Source organism: Dasypus novemcinctus, chromosome 14, assembly GCF_030445035.2.
Source record: "Dasypus novemcinctus isolate mDasNov1 chromosome 14, mDasNov1.1.hap2, whole genome shotgun sequence".
Classification (NCBI taxonomy): domain Eukaryota; kingdom Metazoa; phylum Chordata; class Mammalia; order Cingulata; family Dasypodidae; genus Dasypus; species Dasypus novemcinctus.
The window spans coordinates 63,163,756-63,183,869 of NC_080686.1; the positions used below are offsets into that span (position 1 = coordinate 63,163,756).

Sequence of the window (20,114 nt, forward strand, 5' to 3'; positions counted from 1 at the left end):
AGGTCATTTGCATCTTTTTCCTAAAGAACATGATGGGCAGGGGCAGAGGGGAACCTCTGGTTGCTAAATCATTCTGTGTGTGTGTGTGTGTGTGTTATATTTATGATATAGGCACACAAGGAGGTCAAGTACAGGCTGGAAGAGTTGTTCGGTGGAGGTCCTAGAAACTATTTTTAAAATTCTCTTCACAATATAGAGTAATTCTCAGAAGAAACAATAATACTTCTAGGGAAACAAGAGGCACAATAAGCAAACTGTTTATTTTCTTTTGGATATGCAGCATTCATATTAGCCTCTATTTAAACATGTTCCCAAAAAATAAGTTCCAAACTCAAATTCCAAGAAAACACTAACTTTTAAAAGGAAGAAAACAAGGGAATCTTTTCTAAAGAAAACAGAAGAAACCAAATAACAATTACATAGCACTTAAACAAACTTAAAGGTTTATTATTGTTATGGTTTTTGCATTGAGAATTCAAAAGAAATAGAAGAGTTTTAACTATAATTCTAAAACAATATGAAATTATGTGCATTAAATATTTAACTATAGAATACTGGAAAGCACCAACCTAAAGATCAATTGGAAAAATTCACCAATCAAGAGACAGAGTGAGTCTTTCAAATAAGACATGGAGATTCAAAGAGTGAAAAGGGTACAAATCATGGAACTATTTCACAAATATTGGTCATGTATAAGAGACATCTGCTCAAACACCCACAAGTTCTCAAAAGACTGCCCTTCCCCACTTACCATTACCACAGCCCTAGGACAGGGGTGAATCTGACAACCATATCTCACTGACTGACTCTGTTCCTAGATTCTCCCTGTAATTTAAAAATTGAATTGAATGACATTAGTGAATTTTATTATTTTATCTGGGGACATACAAATTTAAGAGCTGTAGGGTAGCTATGTGTTTGGAAAATCAGAGAAAACTCATCTGAAGAAAATGTAGAATGAAGTAGGCTTCGACGGTCAAAGAGATAAGGCAGGCCAGAAAAAAACAACAAAAGAGACAGATTTATTTTGTTTAGTAAGGCCACATTTCTCACTGATTTTTTTTTTTAAGATTTATTTTTTATTTATTTCTCTCCCCTTCCATCATCCCCCCCATTGTCTGCTCTCTTGTGTCCATTCACTGTGTGTTCATCTGTGACCGTTCTATCCTTATCTGTGGCACCAGGAATCTGTGTTTCTTTTTGTTGTATCATCTTGCTGCATCAGATCTCCATGTGTGTGGCACCACTCCTGGGCAGGCTAGACTTTCTTTCACGCTGGGCGGCTCTCCTTACAGGGGCGCACTCCTTGCGTGTGGCAGGGGACATCCCTGTGTGGCAGGGCACTCCTTGTGTGCATCAGCACTGCACATGGGCCAGCTCCACACGGGTCAAGGAGGTTTGGGGTTTGAACCGCGGACCTCCCATGTGGTAGGCAGATGCCCTATCCATTGGGCCAAGTCTGTTTCCCTCTCACTGATTTTTAATCAGTTCTACTAAAGGTTTCAAAATGATTTTAATTATACACTAAAATAATTAAAGTTATTTTTATAACTTTTTGTATATATAACTTACAGAGTTCCTTGAACTATTCTTGCAACTTTTCTGTATGTCCTTTTATCATTCCCTGCTCTCCCTCTCTCCTTCACCTCTCCATAATTTTTAACCATTTGAGAGTAAATTGGACATCCTGTCCCCTACCACTGAATATTTCTATGAATTTCCAAACAAGAGAATCCCCTTAGAGAACTACAGTACTATGATCAAAACCAGGAAATTTTAAATTGATATACTATTAATGTACAATACATATGCAAATTTCATCAACTGTCCCAATAAAGTCACTTATAGCTGTCTTTCCCTCTTCCCCCAGTACCATGATCCAATCCAGGGCCAATGATTATATTTAATTATGATGTCTCTTTAGTCTCCTTCAGTTGAGAACAGTTTCTCAGACTTTCTTGACCTTGACATTTTTGAAGAATACAGATCATTTACTTTGTAGAATGTTTTTCAATTTTGGTTTGCCTGATATTTCCTCATGATTAGATTCGAATGTACTTCTGGCAGCAATACTACAGAAATGGTGTTGTATTCTCCTTAAAACATCATATGAGGTGACAAATGATGTTGATTTATCATTTTTCACTAAGATATATCTGCTCCCCTGATCCTGAGGTTTTGATATGTCCCATCACTCTTTGAGCATTTGCCTATTTTTTGTATTATCTTGTCATTCCCTGCCTGATGCTGGCGTTAGCCATCTCTCTAAAGAGCCCTGGCTTCTTTTAGTTGAGAATGGTAATTAGAAGCCAAAACTGGGATGTTAAGTGTGCTTACTGCTTCTAGGTCCTCTCAGCAAACAGAACTATTAAGTTATACACACAGATACACCACATTCACATTCCATATTTTTTATTAAAACAGAAATAAAGGAATAACAGAGATAAGTGAACTGTACCAGCCTTATTTTGATCAGATTTTACCCAAATTTTTAACTAGTATTAAGAAATATAGAGCTTCTTGGATTGAAATTCTTTTGCAAAAATATAAAACAGAAAAAAGAAGAAAAATCTGAGAACTTATAATACATTAAAACTCAAGTAATAAAACCTATTTTATACATAAGCTCTTATTTTTATGTGCTATGTATATACAGGGCTTCAAAAATATTTCCTTTGAGGAGTTCTGCTGCTTAAAACAAAAAAACTTAAAATCCAGTTGACTAGATGATTTCCAAGGTGACTTCCAGACTAGAATTTCCATGATTTTAAAATTCTGTTTAAATAAAAATATTTTAAAGGTTTTATAAATAGAGCATAGCATATTGTAACCTACCTCTGACTCATTTTCTTGCTTACCTTCTCAGAATTTGGTAAAAAGGCCAATCCTTTAATAAAAACAAGGCGACTCTGACACCAGAATTTTTATGATCATTGCTGTCCATAAAGAGCATCAATTTCAGAATTGAATGCAAAAGACACAACTCAATTAAGCAAATATTTGAGAACGTATTATCTGCAAAGAATACCTTGGCATTATACCAGGTACAAGACAGACCCTTTTAAGACACAAACTGTTTATTCCCCTCCCTTTATCTTACTCTCCAAGTCCAGTCATGACCAAATTGAGTCAGCTTATTGAAATCGCCTCCCCACTTTATCAGTGTACTATTTTGAAATTAATCTAATACAATGTTTCTCAAAGTATGATTCTGAAGAACACTATTTCTGCATAATATTAACAGATGTTACAAGGAAAAAAAGTTCTGTGGTCAAGCAAACTTGAGAAAAATATTAAATTAAGACTTCCTATCCAAGAAGGCAGCAAGTAATACTAGAATTCAAATCTAACTCCTCCATTTTTTTTTCAAGATTTTTTTATTTATTGTCCCCCACCCCCCCACCGTCTGCTCCCTTGTATTCATTCACTATGTGTTCTTGTGTGTCTGCTTGTGTTCTTGTCAGCGGCAACCGGGAATCTGTGTCTCTTTCTGTTGTCTCATCTTGCTGCGTCAGCTGTGTGTGTGTTGCCACTCCTGGGCAGGCTGCACTTTTTTCGCACAGGGCTTTTTTGCACGGGGCAGCTCTCCGTACAGGGTGCACTCCTTGCACGTGGGGTTCCCCTACGCGGGGGACACCCCTCTGTGGCACAGCACTACTTGCGCGCATCAACACTGGGCATAGGCCAACTCACAAGTCAGGAGGCCCTGGGACTGAACCCTGGACCTCCCATGTGATAGGTGGACACTCTATTCATTGAGCCAAATCCGCTTCCCTAACTCCTTCATTCTGTAAGTGAGAAAAACTGAAATCTAGAACTACTCAGTCCAATACATCAACACTAGCTAAATGTGGCTATTTAAATACAAATTTAAAATTTAGTTCCTCAGTTGCAAGAGCCACATTTCAAATGCTCAATATGTTGTTTATGTTCAGAGAATGCAGATATAGAACATTTCTATCATCAAAGAAAATTCTATTAGACAGCACTGATCTAGAGAAACTATGTGAATTACACATCTAATATGGCAGGTGCTCTTTCTACTATCCTACTTCCTAGACTTGGCCTTCATTAATCAATTGGTATCTGACTTGTCATGTTAGCCCTTGTTTAGGTCTGCTCACAAATCTCCACTGGCTTCCTACAGATAAAATAATAAATTGCAAACTTCGCATGCCATTCAGAGTCTTCCACGATTTAACCTTAGTCACCATCTTATCATCATTCTTCTACATAAAAACCTCACACTCCAGTCAAATGATCTAATTGCTAAATACCTTAACGTAGACATACTTTCACCTCCACAACTTTTCCTGTGCTTAAGATATTCTTTTCCATTTTCTCTGCTTGTCTAAGTCCTATTTCTCTTTCAAGGACCAACTCCTGTCTTACCTCCACAAATCATTCCAGGCTAGTAATCATAAATAAACACTACTAAAAATTGTTCCATCCCTTAAAAAGAAGTTTGCAATGTTCTGAATACTTCATCAAAATAATTTAATGGGATTCTTTGCTAGAAGTTGGGGGAGAAAAAAAAAAGAGTTAAGTGAAGATTAGGTATGTATGGATGCATGGTACTGATTACAATTTTATATAGGTTTTAAATAGGGTAATCGGAATCTCTTTGAAAAGGTGGCATTTAAGCAAAGATCTGAAGTAGGTAAGGGAGTTAGTCATCTGTATAACTGGGAGAAAAACATCCAAGGCCAAAGGAACAGCCATTCCATGGCATTACAGCAGCAATGTGCCTAGTATATTCAGAATGTAATGGGAACCAGAGAGTAAAAGGACTTACAGGCCACTGTAAGGACTATGGCTTTTATTCTAAGTGAAATGGGGAAATTCTTGAGGCTCCTAAACAGATGGATTCAGTTTAGAATCTGAACTGAACTTAAAAGGATCACTCTGGCTGTTGAGACTACATTGTAGTGGGAACAAGAATGATAAGGAATAGAATTTAAAAACTACTGCACCTCCTGAGAGCCTCCGTATTGCTCAAATGTGGCCAGTCTCAAAGCCAAATCAGCATGTAAATGTGTTGCCTTCTCCCCAGCATGGGACATAACTCCTGGGGATGAGCCTCCCTGGCGCAGAGGGATTACTACCAAGTACCAGCTGAGGATGTAACTAGAAAATGACCTTGAATAAAAGGGTCAACTCGGACCAGCAGAATATTTCAATCTACATATAATACCAGGAGTTAAAAATGCTTTTTGACCTGAACAAAAGGGGAAAATGGAAAAGACAAATGAGTTTATATGGCTATGAGTCTCCAAAAAGAGCCGGGAGGTGATCAGAGGGGTTGCCCTTATGCACGCCTGAACAGAGTCCCAGAGACAGATAAAGTAGATACAACCCCAGGTATTGGTTCTTCTGAGGGCTACAGAGACCCACAGGTTCTATGGTCATGGCAGATGGAGTTTAGTACCATCTCAGTTGGCCCTACTTTGGAGTTTGTGTTTCTGTGTGATGGAGCTGGACTTAGATGTGATCTTTATTCACAAGCCTCTCCTGTTACTTTTACCAAAACTGTAGTTGGTGCTGGGGTTTAATGTATACCCAGGGGACCTGAATCTCTGGACTGACCATGTGACAGCCAGGCCCTGAGCCACAACAGACTTGCAACTCCTACACTCTGGTTTATTGGACTTACCCCACTCATCTAACATGGAGGTGAAGAAGGTCAACCACCACACCAGGGAGCCAAGAGTGCCTACAACTGAAAGCAGGAGAAATGCATCCAGCATCCATGTGGAATCTAAGCCCCCTCTTGATATAGATGTGGAGTGGACACAACCATTCCAAGATCCACAGGATGGAGGAATAGAGTAGGATTACAGTGGAGTTACTTATATTCTATTCATGAACTATTGTGATTAGTAATATTAGAAAATGTGGCATTGGTGTGGAGAAAGTGGCCACGGTGGCTGCTGGGGGTAGGCAGTGGGAGGAAGAGATGTGATGTGGGGGCATTTTCAGGACTTGGAGTTGTCCTGGGTGGTGCTGCAGGGACAGTTACCAGACATTGTATGTCCTCCCATGGCCCACTGGGTGGAATGTGGAAAAGTGAGAGCTATGATGTGGACCATTGACCATGAGGTGCAGCGGTACTCAGAGATGTATTCACCAAATGCAATGAATGTCTCATGATGATTGAGGAGGTTGTTGTTATGGGGGGAGGAGGAGGGTGAGGGGGTTAAGGGGTATATGGGGACCTCACATTTTTTTAATGTAACATTAAAAAAATAAAGACAAAAAAAAAGAAAAACTACTGCAATAATCTAGGAGAGAAATGACAGTGCATGGTGGCAGAAGCGCACAAGATGAGTCATGTTTTATGCATATGTTTTGAAGGTAGACCAGAAATGGGAATGGCTATGAAAAGAACAAGTTTAAGGGAAGGGCTAAGACCAGCAGTTTATTTTCAGACATTCAAGTTTCAGATGCCTTTTACATCTAGGCAGAGATGAATGTCCAATTACCTATTTGACAAGCTACAAGTTCAGGAAAAACATCTGACCCAGAGATACAAATTGGGAATTGTTGGTAATGAATAGTATGTAAAATCATGAGCATGGATGAATTCACCAAAGGAGTAATAAGGACTAGCCCTGTGGCATTCTAACATTAAGCTGTAGGGAAATTTTGGGAAGATGGTATAGGGTTAGATAGGCAGGGTTCAACTCACACACAAAAAAACAAACAACAACAAACCAAAAAACAAACAAATGGAGAAAGAGCCAAAAGCTATCTGAGGGACCTGCCTCAGGGGTCAGCAGACCAGGACAGTGCTACCCAGCGAGGTAAGGGGCAGAGAGACTAAGAACCCAAACAAAAAACATGAGTTACCAAATGCCTGCCGCAGCCCAGAAGGACTCTCCTCTCCCACCCCAAAGCTATTAAGCTGGGGTAAAACCCCTGGCTCACTGCAGCTGACCAAGAGGAGGAACATGCATCATCCTCTCTGTTAGCTGTTACAAGGGGAAAAGGAGGGGAAACTGGGGGACTTTTTTTTTTCAGTGATTCAGCCAGCAGAGCCCGCTGTGAACCTCAGCTCTGGTCAGACCAAAACACAGGAAAATGGAAAATGAAACACCTCTGAGGAAAGGTGCATCAACAAGTTCCATCTGCTGGTCGATCTGGAAATTACATGGACAAAAATTGCTTTTATTCTTCTCTGTATCCTAACTCCCAGGAGAAAATCTGCACCCAGTTTTGATAACTTAAGCTGGGCAATTTTGAAGACTTAGAATAAGATGAACCAATTATCAAAGATGAGCTATGAAAAAAATAATAGGCAAGAGAGAGAAACTGGCCATCAGAGTAAAGTCACCAACCTATTCAGATATCTAGACATCAGCGAAACTACAAGTCATACTAGAAACAAGAAGAGATGGCCCAGGCAATGGAACAAATCAAATATCCTGAAGACATACAAGATTTAATACAATTAAACAATGATATTCAGACAACTCTCCTAAGCCAATTCAAAGAACTGAAAGAAAATATGACTAAAGATATGAAGGATATTAAAAAAGACACTGGGTAAATACATTTTGGAGCACTGCTACACTGCATAGATTATAGTTTACACTGTAGTTTACACTTTCCCCTAGTATTTTCAGTGGTTTATGGCAGGATATTTAATGTCCAGCATCTGTCCCTGCAATATCACTTAGGACAACTCCAAGTCCCGAAAATGCCCCCACACATCTCTTCTTCCCTCTCCTTGCCCTAAAAAATAAAACAAAAAGAAAAGAAAGACATTGGCATAAGGACATATGCAAAGTACTAAATTTGTAGTCATTTGTTCCACTAATAGGAAATGAGTGTTCTATGGGAGAGAGAAAGTGATCTTGGTGGTAGCCACAAGAGGACAGCCCTGTAGTGATTCATCAAAGCTCTAACTTTGTTTATGGTGTTTATGGTGTCTTTTATTGAAAAATATTAAGAAAAGCAACTACTGGTAGTATAATATTGCTTGGTATAATAAAGCCCAATATTAAATACAAAACGTAATAAAAAAAAATTTTTTAAAAAGACACTGGGTAGAGCATAAAGAACAATTTGAAGGCCTGCAAAGAAATATTACAGATCTTATGGGAATGAAAAACACGATGGATGAGATAAAAAATACATTAGAATGAGCTGATATGGTTCAAGCATGGAACAAACCAGGTTCGGTTCCCAGTGCCTCCTAAAGAAGATAAGTAGACACAATAAGAACAAATATTGAACAGACATGAGGGAGCCATCTGGGGAGCAGGGTTTTTAAAAAAAGACATTAAAGGCACATAAGAACAGATATGAATTGCTTAAAGACAGAATTATTGATTTTGAAGATAAAACATCTGAAATGGAAAAGACAGGAGAACAGAAAGAGAATGGAAAAATGGAAGTGTCTCAATAAATTGAAAGACAATGGAAATGCACAAACATACATAGTATCAGTGTCCCAGGAGAATGGGAAAGGGGTAGAAATATTTGAGGAAATAGTGACTGAAAACTTCACAACCCTTATGAAAGACATAAATACCAATATCCAAGGACAACACACTCCAAGCAGAATAAATCCAAACAAACCTATCCTGAGAAACCTACTATTCAGAATGACAAATATCAGAGATAAAGAGGACTCTGAAAGCAGCAAGAGAAAAGCAAAGCATCACATACAAGAGAATCCTGATAAGATTAAGTGCCAACCTCTCAGCAGAAACCATGGAGGGAAAAAAGTGGTATGATGTATTTAAGGGACTGAAAAAGAAAAACTGCCAACCAAGAATTCTGTATTCAGCAAAGCTGTCCTTCAAAAATGAGGGTGAGTTCAAAGTCTTCACAGACAAACAAAAACTGACAGAATATATTACCAAAAGACCAGAATTACAAGAGATATTAAAGAGAGTGTTGCAGTCTGAAAAGAAAAAACCAAAGTGAGACACTTGGATAAGAATGTAGGAAAGAAGATTAATAGGAAAGATAAATTAAAGGATGAGAAGACAGACAACTGTACAATAGAACAACAGAAAGCAAAAGAACAAAATGGATGAAGTAATGCCTTTACAGTAATAACACTGAACGTTAATGGCTTGAACTCCCAAATCAAAATACACAGACTGATAGAATGAATTAAAAAAAATATGAGCCATCTATATGTTGTCTACAAGAGACTAACCTCAGATGCAAGGGCACAATTAGGTTCAAAGCGAAAGGCTAGAAGATATTCCATGCAAATAGAAATAAAAAAATGACTGGAGTAGCATTATTAATATCAGACAAAATAGATTTTAAACGCAAACTGTTATAAGGGATAAAGAAGGTCATTGTATATTAATAAAAGGGACAATTTGCCAAGAAGAAATAACTAAATATTTATGTACCTAACGTGAGTCCCCCAAGATGTAAAAGGCACACAGTGGCAAAGCTGAAGGGAGAAATAGATGTCACCACAATCATAGTTGGAGATTTTAAAATACCGCTCTCAGTATTGGACAGAACATCTGGACAGGGGATAAAGAAACAGAACCTGAATAACATGATAAATGAACTAGACCTAACAGACATCTATAGAGCACTGCACCCCAAAACAGCAGCATACACATTCTTTTCAAGTGCTCATGGATCCTTCTACAAGACAGACAACACGTTGGGCCACAGGACAAGTCTCAATACATTTAAAAAGATTGAAATTATACAAAACCCTTTCTCTGATGGTAATAGAAAGAAGCTGGAAATCAAAAATGGATGGGAAAAGTCACAATAATATGAAGATTAAGTAACACACTCTTAATCAGTGGGTCAAAGAAGAAATTGCAAGAGAATTCAGCAAATATCTGGAGACTAATGAAAATGAAGATTAACAAAATCAAAAAACCCTTAGCTAGACTGACCAAAAAAAAAAAAAAGAGAGAGAACACAAATTAATAAAATCAGAAAGAGGGGGGATATTACCCTGCAGAAATAAGAGAAATCATAAGAGGATATTATGAACTGTATGCCAAAAAACTAGACAACATAGAAAAGACAAATTTGTAGAAACACATGACTCACCCACAGTGACCCTAGAAGACCTAAACAAACCAATCACAAGTGAAGAGATTGACAAAGTCATCAAAAACCTCCCAAAGAAGAAAAGTCCAGGACTTCAAAGATGAAAAGCCCAGGCTTCATGGATGAATTCTACTATTCAAAGACGATCTAATATCAATCTTGCTCAAGCTCTTCCAAAAAACTGAACAGGAAAGAATGCTACTAAACTCAATTTATAAAGCCAACATCACCCCAATACCAAAAACCAGATAAAGATACTACAAAAAAAGATATCTCTAATGAAAATAAATACAAAAATCCTCAAACACCGAGATCAAGTGGGTTTTTTCCCAGGTATGCAAGGGTGGTTCAACACAAGAAAACCGATTAGTGCAATAAACACATTGATAAATTGGAGAAAAATCACATGATGCTCTCAATTGATGCAGAAAAGGCACTTGACAAAATACAGCAACCTTTCTTGATAAAAGCACTCCAAAAGATAGAAATAGATGGAAGCTTTCTCAATACAGTAAAGTGCATATATGAAAATCCTACAGCTAGCACTGTACTCAATAGTGAAAGACTAAACGCTTTCCTGCTGAGATCAGGAACAAGACAAGGATGCCCATTGTCACCACTGTTATTCACTATTGTGCTAGTTCACTATTGTGCTAGAAGTTCTAATTAGAGCAATTAGGCTGAAGAAATAAAAGGTACCCAAATAGAAAAGGAAAAGTAAAAACTTTACTATTCACTGATGACATGATGACTGTGTCAAATACATGACGACTGTATGAAATACATGATGACTGTATTTAGAAAATCCTGAAAAATCCACAACGAAGGTACTAGAATAGACGAGTTCAGCAAAGTGGTGGGATACAAGATTAATAGGCAAAAATCAATAGCATTTCTATACACTACTGATGTGCAATCTGAGGAGGAAATTTTTTAAAATTCCATTCATAATAGCAACTAAAACAATCAAATATTTAGGAATAAATTTAACCAAAGACATAAAGGACCTATATTCAGAAAACTACAAAACACTGCTAAAAGAAACCAAAGACATAAATAAATGAAAGGATATTCTGTGTTCATGGCTTGGAAGACTAAATATCATTACAAGGTCAATTCTACCCAAACTGATTTATAGATTCAACATAATCCCACTAAAAATCCTAACAGGCTTATTTACAGAAATGGAAAAACCAATAATCAAATTTATTTGGAATGGTAAGGGGCCCTGAAGAGCCAAAAATGCATTAAAAAAATGAGAATGAAGTTGAAGGACTCTCACTTCCTGACTTTAAGCCCAACCAGTTCAACAAATGGTGCTGAGAGAATTGGCTAACCACATCCAAAAGAAAGAAAGAGGACCCGTATCGCACACCTTATTCAAAAATTAACTCAAAATGAATCAAGGACCTAAATATACAAGCCAGGACCATAAAACCACTAGAAGAAAATACAGGAAAACATCTTCAAGATCTTGTGGTTGGCAGTATAGTTTTTTAAACCTTACACCAAAAGCATACAACAAAAGAAAAAATAGATAAATAGGATCTCCTCAAAATTAAACACTTTAGCACCTCAAAGAACATTGTCAAAAGGGTGAAAAGGCAGCCTACTCAATGAAAGAAAATAATTGGCAATCACATATCTGATAAAGGTTTAATATCCATGATATATAAAAAGATGCTACAACTCAACAATAAAAAGATAAACCACTTAAAAAAAATGGACAAAAGACTTGAAAAGACAATTGTCCAAAGAAGAATTACAAATGGCAAAGAAACACATGAAAAAATGTCTAATATCGCCAGCAACTGGGGAAATGCCTATTAAAACTATAATGAGAGGGGAAGCAGACTTGGCTCAATGGATAGGGCATCCGCCTACCACATGGGAGGTCTGTGGTTCAAACCCAGGACCTCCTTGACCCATGTGAAGCTGGCCCATATGCAGTGCTGATGCATGGAAGGAGTACCGTGCCACGTAGGGGATGAGTGCCACACAGGAGACGAGTGCCACGCGCAAGGAGTGCACCCTGTAAGGAGAGCCACCCAGCGCGAAAGAAAGTCTAGCCTGCCCAGGAGTGGTGCTGCACACACGGAGAGCTGACGCAGCAAGAAGATCACTGTTTGTGGGAAATAGAACGGTATAGCCACTGTGGAGGACTCTTTGGCAGTTCCTAAGGAAGCTGAATATAGACTTACCATGTAACCCAGCAATTTCATTGATAGGTATATACCCAGAACTGAGAGCAGTGACAAAAATAAGCATGTGTACACCTGATGTTCACAGTGGCATTATTCACAAAAGCCAAAAGACAGAAACAATCCAGGTGTCTATCAATTGATGAATGGATAAATAAATTGTGGTATATACACATGATGGAACATTATGTAGTGGTAAGAAGAAATGAAATCATGAAGCATATGACAACATGGATAAACCTGGAGGGCATTAGGTTGAGTGAAACAAGTCAGACACAAAAGGACAAATACTGTGTGATTACACTACTATGAACTAAATATTAATATATTACGTAAAATTATGGAATTAATAATTAGAATATAGGTTACCAGAAAATAAGATGAGGGCAGACAATGGAAAGCTGATAGTTAAACTGTACAGAATAGGTTAAAAGACTGTTTGTAAATATTTGGAAATGAATGGAAACGGTGAGAGTACGTCATGGTGTTTGTGACTAGCAGAGCTATTATATGGGTATGACAGTGGTTGAAAGTGAAACCCTAAAGACATTTATATTACTAGAAGGAAAGCTAAAAAACGTATCATAGGACTGTATAACATAGCGAAACCTCATGTAAAATATGGGTGATAGTGTATATAAGACTGATTTTACAAAATATAAATACAAATAAACTAGAAAGAAGGAAACAGAATAGCAGCTATTTATGAAAGGGGAAGCATAGAGCCATTGAGGGTGATTAAGTTTTGTTTTGTTTTTGTTTCTTAGTATTATTACTGGAATAAAATGCTCTAAGAATGAAATGATGAATGCACAAATATATGGTTATACTGAATACCACTGCTTGAACACTTTGGATGGATTTATGCTTTACTAATATATGTATCAATAAAACTAACTTGTAAAAAAAAAAAACAGGGGACTAGAGGAGAATTCAGTAAAGGACAGAAAAGGTGGGAGGGGGATCTTTTTTGAATTGCACTCTAAAAAGACAAAACCTGCTAGCCTGTCTCCATTAGTATTTTACTTGCTCCCTCCTCCAAATATAAGCTATATCTTTAAAAAGGGGCAAAGAAGGGGCAAATTGGGAGGAGGAGGGAAGGAATGACACAAGGGAAAATAACAGAATGTGTCTTACAGGATATCATCTATTTCTCTTTCTAAGACTTGAGAGTACTAAGATACTACTGTTTTTCTAAGAAAATATTAGAATTCTAAAGGAAGTCTCTGATAGTCACAATTCATGATATCAAACAAAGGCAAGCACAGATCTTTGGTTTCCTAGACTTAACTGTGTATTAGTTTCCTGTGGCTGAAATTTATTCTCTCTCGGTCTGGGAGTTAGAAGACCAAAATCCAGCAGAGCAAAGCCCCCTCGGTGTGCTGTGGGGGAGAATCTAGACTTTGCCTCTTTAGCTTCTGGGGGATATAGGTATTCCTTGGTTTGCGGCTGTAACACTCCAATCTCTGCCTCTGTGGTCACATTACTTCCTTCCTTTTCTGTGCGTCTTCTCTTCTTCTGTATCTCCCTCTGCTTTTTTCTTCTAAGGACACTTGTCATTGGATTTAGAGTCCATCAGAATAATCCTAGATGATCTCATCACCTAATAATCCTTAACTTAATTATATCTGCAAAGACGCTTTTTAAAAATAAGTAATATTCATAAATTAAGAGGATTAGATTATGAACATGTCTTTCTGGAGGCCACTACAATGTAGTTCCAGAAGTTTTTGCTAAGGACATTAGTAAAGTATGCTATCTTTATTCAAAAAGTCAAAGGATAGTAATGTTCTTCTGTAATTTTTAAATAATTATTATTAAATGGTATGGCTATAAGGAAACATCTATTTGATTTGGTTATGTATAACCAGAAGTCTCTCAACCTCTTACCAGATAACCACTGTCACCCTTGGTTTGGATAAAATAATTATAGTCCTACTATACATCACATACCTTGAGATCGGCTTTTCTAAATGGTTATTCTACTTATCCCACTTAACCATTCATATTACCAGTTCCCACCCCCTTTCCAAAAGACCTTACTTCTTTTTCTTTCTTTTTTTTTTTAGGATCTTATTTCATGATTTTGATTTAAGGACTCCTATACAGGAAGTCCCAGTTATTCATACACATGAAAACTGAATGTTAGATTAGTTCAGGCAGCATTTAAAAAGATAAGAGGTTTAAAATATGTTGCTCAAGTCACTCTAGTCAACTCTCCTGATTCTATGTTACAAAAGCATCTTTAACAATTTATTCATTGTACTTGATTCCAACATTGGAAGTAACAGGACAGACACTCCATATGTAGTAATCTCACTGGTACTTCTTTCATTTTTAAATTGAACTTTGCTATGACAAATTGATAATAATGAAAGTTCTCTTTTTTAAGTCTTGTCTGAAGTATTTCAGAAGCATAATTAATTTACACTAATTCAATGAAAGAGATGATAGCACATTCTCCCTTGTTTTATAGATGAGAAAAAGAGTGAGGCACAAAGTCATTTTTGGAGAGCTGTAAAACCGAGAGCAGAAGTCAAGTTTCCTAACTTTCAATTCAACTCAGGAATTCCAGTTACATGGTATATTCACGTCTCTATCTGGCCTCAAAAGACATGTCCCTCAGAAAAAGACTACCAAGAAAGATGATCAAAAAGACAAAAAAAAAAAAAAAAAAAGTATTTCTATGGAAAGCAACATGAAATTTCCAGAAGCTATTATTATATGTCATTCAAAATGTCCCTAGATCTATACTACCCACTTGGATGTGGACTGAATTGTATTGTGCTCAAAGTATAAAATATACACTAGATTTCAAAGACTTAGAATGGAAAATAAAGTTATTCATTAATGCATGCTAAAATGGTAATATTTTGGATCTGTTGGGGGTTAAATGTATTAAAATTAATTTCTTTTGTTTTTTTACTTTTTCAATGTGGCTACTAGAACATCTTAATTTACTTATATAACTCACACCATATTTCTATTGGACAGTTCTGCTGTAAAGAAAGTTATGAAATAGATACCTTCAATTATATTTTTATCTCAGTTAAGTATTTATTCAACACCTACTATTGTCAAGATCCATGCTAAATGTTGAGACCCTGATTGTGAAGAGAATAAAGATCACTGACATCATAGAACTTATACCTCTACCGCACATTCCACATACATTAGCTCATTTGTGATAATACATAAAAATAATTTAATTTAGGGAAAAATGCTTTACCATTTTTGGGGCAAATGCCAAATAATTTGACTTATAAATTACAAGGCAGAAATCACCCACAGATTGATACGAATGGTAGTATTTTTTTGTTATACAATACTTATTATTATGCTATCATTTTATCTGGAAGTCTAGTTTTATAACAGTCCCTATAGCTCCTACCAGTTTATTATTCCTTCCCTCTAACCAGTCTACTCCCTTCCTATGGTTTACCTCTACCAGAGTTCAATTGGCAAACTGCCCACCATTCACAATGCAGCAGAGCTATTTATATTCTCAGGGGTCTCCAGAGAAGGACAGTGACTAAAGATGTTAAGTGTACACAATTTTAAGGAGCCCGCTCCAGGTTATTTGGACCCAAGATGGAGCGCTGAAGTTTCTTTTGGGTTTAAATAAACTAGGGTGATTTCTGACTATTTTACTTCATAATTTAATGCACAAATACATTTGAGAGTTAAAACAACTCCTCATTAAGTGTGTCAAACTGAGGCTTTTTATAAGTAGGACTTCAAAAACAAATTAACAAGTTAAAATTCCCCAGTAAATGATTTTTAAAATAAAATACTTAATTTAACATCAGTAGGGCAAGAATGTATCACGCTTTAAGGTTAATGGCACAGTTTTCAAGAAAATGGTACCAATAAACAAAAATAATTTTTTCAGGTTTTACTGACAACTACAAAGAGAGGAATACAAGCAAAAACTACATTATCAAAAGGTGATAATTTTTCACACTTTAATATAAGAAAGCATGACTGGCATATGATAGTAATTGAGAAACAAAAGAAGCACCTGAGCTTTTAGCACCCAAAATGACTTTGTTACTTTTTTGGTTGACTTGTACCACCATCTGAAATACAGATGTGTTTAGCAAAGGAGTATCTATCACCCCTCAGTCTTTAACTGTGCAGGTGTGGTTATGCACATACGTTATTTTGATATTATACCTATTCTGTCAGGTAACAACTGACACCTTATGGGGGGGGAAGAGTCAAAGAAACATAAAATTAGCCCCTGATTGGAGGAAAAATTAGTCTATGTATGAAAAATTTAGCTATTTTCCATAAGTAATTAGATTATCATTTTACTAAATAAGAATCAAACCAAAACCTGTAAACTTAAGTGCTCCATATATGAACATAGGTCCTTTCAGACAATCATTAAATTATCATTAATACTTTGCAACGATGTACAGGTTTGCTAAATACAATGTGATCTTCAATCAAGTATAAATTTAGAAATTCAACTTTACTTTGGCCTTTGAGCCCAAAATGGCCTGATTTTTCTCTGGGCCTCACATGATAAAAGAGCATAAGCTTAGTCTGTGCAAAACCAGCCTGCACTTTACAACCAATTGTCACTTTTTGGTAGCATCAGAAAAAACATAATAGTTCTCTAAGATTTCCTATACAGCGTAAGAAAAGAAGAAATGTAAATGGGCAATTCATACATCAATGCAACAAAAAGTATTTCCAGCATATTTGGTGTCTGGTCCTTAACTAGGGACTTTTACATGTTATCACAAATATTTTGTTTTTTTCCCCTTCTTGGGAAATTCAAAACACTGTGTTTCTCAATCCTCAGTGCCTTCCAGTTTAAAAAAAAAAAAAGTAAGTGGCAGCAGGAGGGGAAATGATTAAAAACCAAATCAATTCTGTGATACATCTACAGTATTCAGGATAAAAGCAGACAGAACCTGCCATAATATACGAAAGACTTAAATTTTTTTTAAAAAACTGCCATAAATTATCATTACCCACACTTAACTACATGTAGCAATCCTATAACATCGTCTTTCAATCCAATTCCATTATAGAGTTATGACCCCAAGTACCATACATTAACAACTGCAAAAATATTAAGACTTCGCCTATGTTCAAATTTGAAACAGCATTTATTTTCCACTAAAACAGTGAAGTAGCTCTAAAAACACTCATCCTAATACATTTCATATTAGGTAAAAAATAATTAGTTTCACTTAGTCGCGTAAAAAGGCACCCAAAACTTCACAATCACCAAAATTTTAAAAATTAATTCCAACATTGGTTGGATGACAGTAAAATGGATAGTTCTTTATATAAACTCTAAGGGCATCCTCCAAATTAAATAACAATATTCCAATTAGCTACAACTTGGAAAGTTAAGAATTCCTTAAATGTTGCGAGTTTAAAAAATTAATCTTATTGGAGTCCTTCTAGAAGTCAGATATTGGAAAAAATACACACCAATACTACTTGCTAGATGTAATTTTTTCTTCAGAATGACACTTTGCTATATAACATTAAAATATTTTCTCGTGGACACATGAAATTTAAAGTTGTTGTATTGTATACAGTAATAAAAGAGAACATTAAGAAGCAGAATATTAAATTACCAAATATAAAGGTTCTCTCTCTCGCATTTTTGCATAATTTGTTTTTTAAGGTACAAGACTTAATTCTAAATCCTTACCATACATTGCAGGTAGCAAGGAAAGAACATTTGAAAATGAAAGTTAAAACAACATCATGGCCATTTTCTAAATAGAAAGAAGTCTTAAGTTTTAACTGAATTCAGAAGATGTTAAAGAAGCATAAACGGGCAAATATGGTAATCGCTTGAATTATAAACATAAGTGGTAAGATGCGCATTAAGATCACTGGTTAATGGCAAAACTGAAAATGAAACTTAAGCATGCTGTCAGAGCCATATAACCAAACGGGGCAAGGAATCTATGTTAAAATAAGGGAATAAGGGAGGGGAGAATCCAGAAAACAGTTAAAAGACAGCCATGCTCTTAAAAAAAAAAAAAAAAAAAGTGGAATTTCCGGAAAGATCGCGAAGGCAAACGGGGTTTCTGCCTCTAATGTTTACTAACATTTGAAACTAGCACTTCCAGCCAACACCTAGGTTTGAAAATTGCAGCAGCATCTAACGTTAACACCATTCTGCCACGTTTAGAGTAGTAAACATTAACCAGAATAACACATCGTTCCTGTATTTCTACGTTCAAGGACCAATGGAAAAAACTAAGACCTTTCTTTCTCCCATATATAACCTCAACTACTCTCTCCTCTTTTATTTACTGCCCTTGTCGTGGGGTTAATGAACCCTAAACTTCTTCTTCCCATTAATGCAAATGGGGGAAAAACGAGCACAGACAGTGGAACCCAGATGACACAGAAAACTGGAAATTAAAATTAGTGGCATTACTTGCTGGGTGAGGAAACTAAGGGGACAATCCCGGGAGATTTCCCAACAACACATACTTTACCCCAAGACTACTCCATTTTTCGTATTTTGTTTGTCTGACTGTCTACAAAGGGGGTGATCGTTCTCCTGGATGAACTGTCCCGGGTGCAAGTCGCTGCTCCCCAGGCAGCAAGGAGTGGGGGGCGATAGCCCCGTCTCCAAATTTGCAGTGAGGCCCGGAAATCGGCCGGGTTAGAGCCGATTTCACCCACCAGGAATGCGCCCCGCCCCCACCACCTCCCCGCCGCCCTCAGGTCTCGCCTCTTCGGGGGCCCAGGAAGAGCTCGAAGGGAGCGCCGACTCTGCCCGTCACAACAGTACTGTGCCAGCCTCCCGTTCCACAGATTTCCCGGGTCAGGAAGACAGGGACCGGGGCAGAGCTCACACTCCACCTCGACCCGCTCGGACCCGTAAGGGGGCGCCCACGCCAGGGCCAGGCGGGGGACCCGGGACCAGCTCGAGGCCTGACCCCCGGGACCGTCCCCAACCCCGCTCCTCGATGAGGACACAGGAGGGAGAGCCTTCGCCGTGGGACTTCCGAATTCATTTCCGTCCCGGGGAGGGGCGCAAGGGCGGCGGCCGGGCCAGGGCGCTTCGGGTCGGAAACAGGAGCCGCCCCAGTTCTCCGAACCCGGGTACAACCTCCTCCCGTGCCCGCCCATACCTTCAACTCCTCCGAGCGGCGGCGGGCGCAGGGCTGCGGACCACCAGGCCCATCTCGCGGTTGCCGCGGTAGAAGCCTAAGTACGGGGGGAGGGCTCCTCCCGTGGAAGCGCCTCTTAGCTGGGGCGGGAGGAACGGAGGGGAGGGGTCCGGACCACTGCTTTCCGGAACTCCTCCTCCGCAATTCTGGCTCCACGGCTGCTTTCTGGAACCAGTGCCTCAACTGCCATTCTCCCCCTCCCTCAGCCCCAGCTCTCTCCACCTCCTCCTCCCACCCCCTCGCCCCGCCCCGTCGCCCGCGTGCCGTGCGTCATGGCGTCACGCCCACAGGGCCTGCCGCGGGCGGCCCTGGGACGCACTCGTTCTCAGACGCAAGTTCGTCGGGCACTCGTCGGCGTGCGGTTCTCGCGTTCTGCCCTTGAGCGGAACTGTTAGCTACCGTTCACGCCCGGGGATTCCGCCTCGAGCCGGCCGGGCTGTGGGGCAGAGATCTCCTCACCGCCCCTTCTCCATCACCCCGAGAGCACCTCGTCCTAGTACGGGTGAAGGGAGAGGCCGATATTGGGAACCCTGGCTCTTGGCATTTCTGCGGCATTATTTATAACTTTTTGTTCTAATCCTTGATTGGCAACCCAAGGAGATCCGCGCCAGTGTTGCTGCGTATTCTTGCCGCTCGCTCTCTGCAAGGAATGTCATTCCCCAGAGAGTGGCAGCGCCCTGCACGGCCGCGGGTTCCCCTCTGC

General features: G+C 38.4%; 1 protein-coding gene across 33 annotated transcripts in view; it reads right to left on the minus strand.

Annotated features, from left to right (window-relative positions):
• Nucleotides 1-19,851, minus strand: part of RNF19A (ring finger protein 19A, RBR E3 ubiquitin protein ligase) — a 94,406-nt gene extending 74,555 nt beyond the window's left edge. For 7 of the 33 annotated variants that reach the window (XM_058275818.1, XM_058275782.1, XM_058275814.1 and 4 more), the window contains exon 1: nucleotides 19,373-19,673. The gene's annotated coding sequence lies outside the window, so the exon portion shown is untranslated. Of the gene's footprint in view, nucleotides 1-751; nucleotides 826-19,372 lie in introns of all 33 variants that reach the window. The other 26 variants (XM_058275801.2, XM_058275783.2, XM_058275785.2 and 23 more) reach the window with 14 other exon arrangements.
• Between the last annotated feature and the right edge of the window lie 263 nt (nucleotides 19,852-20,114).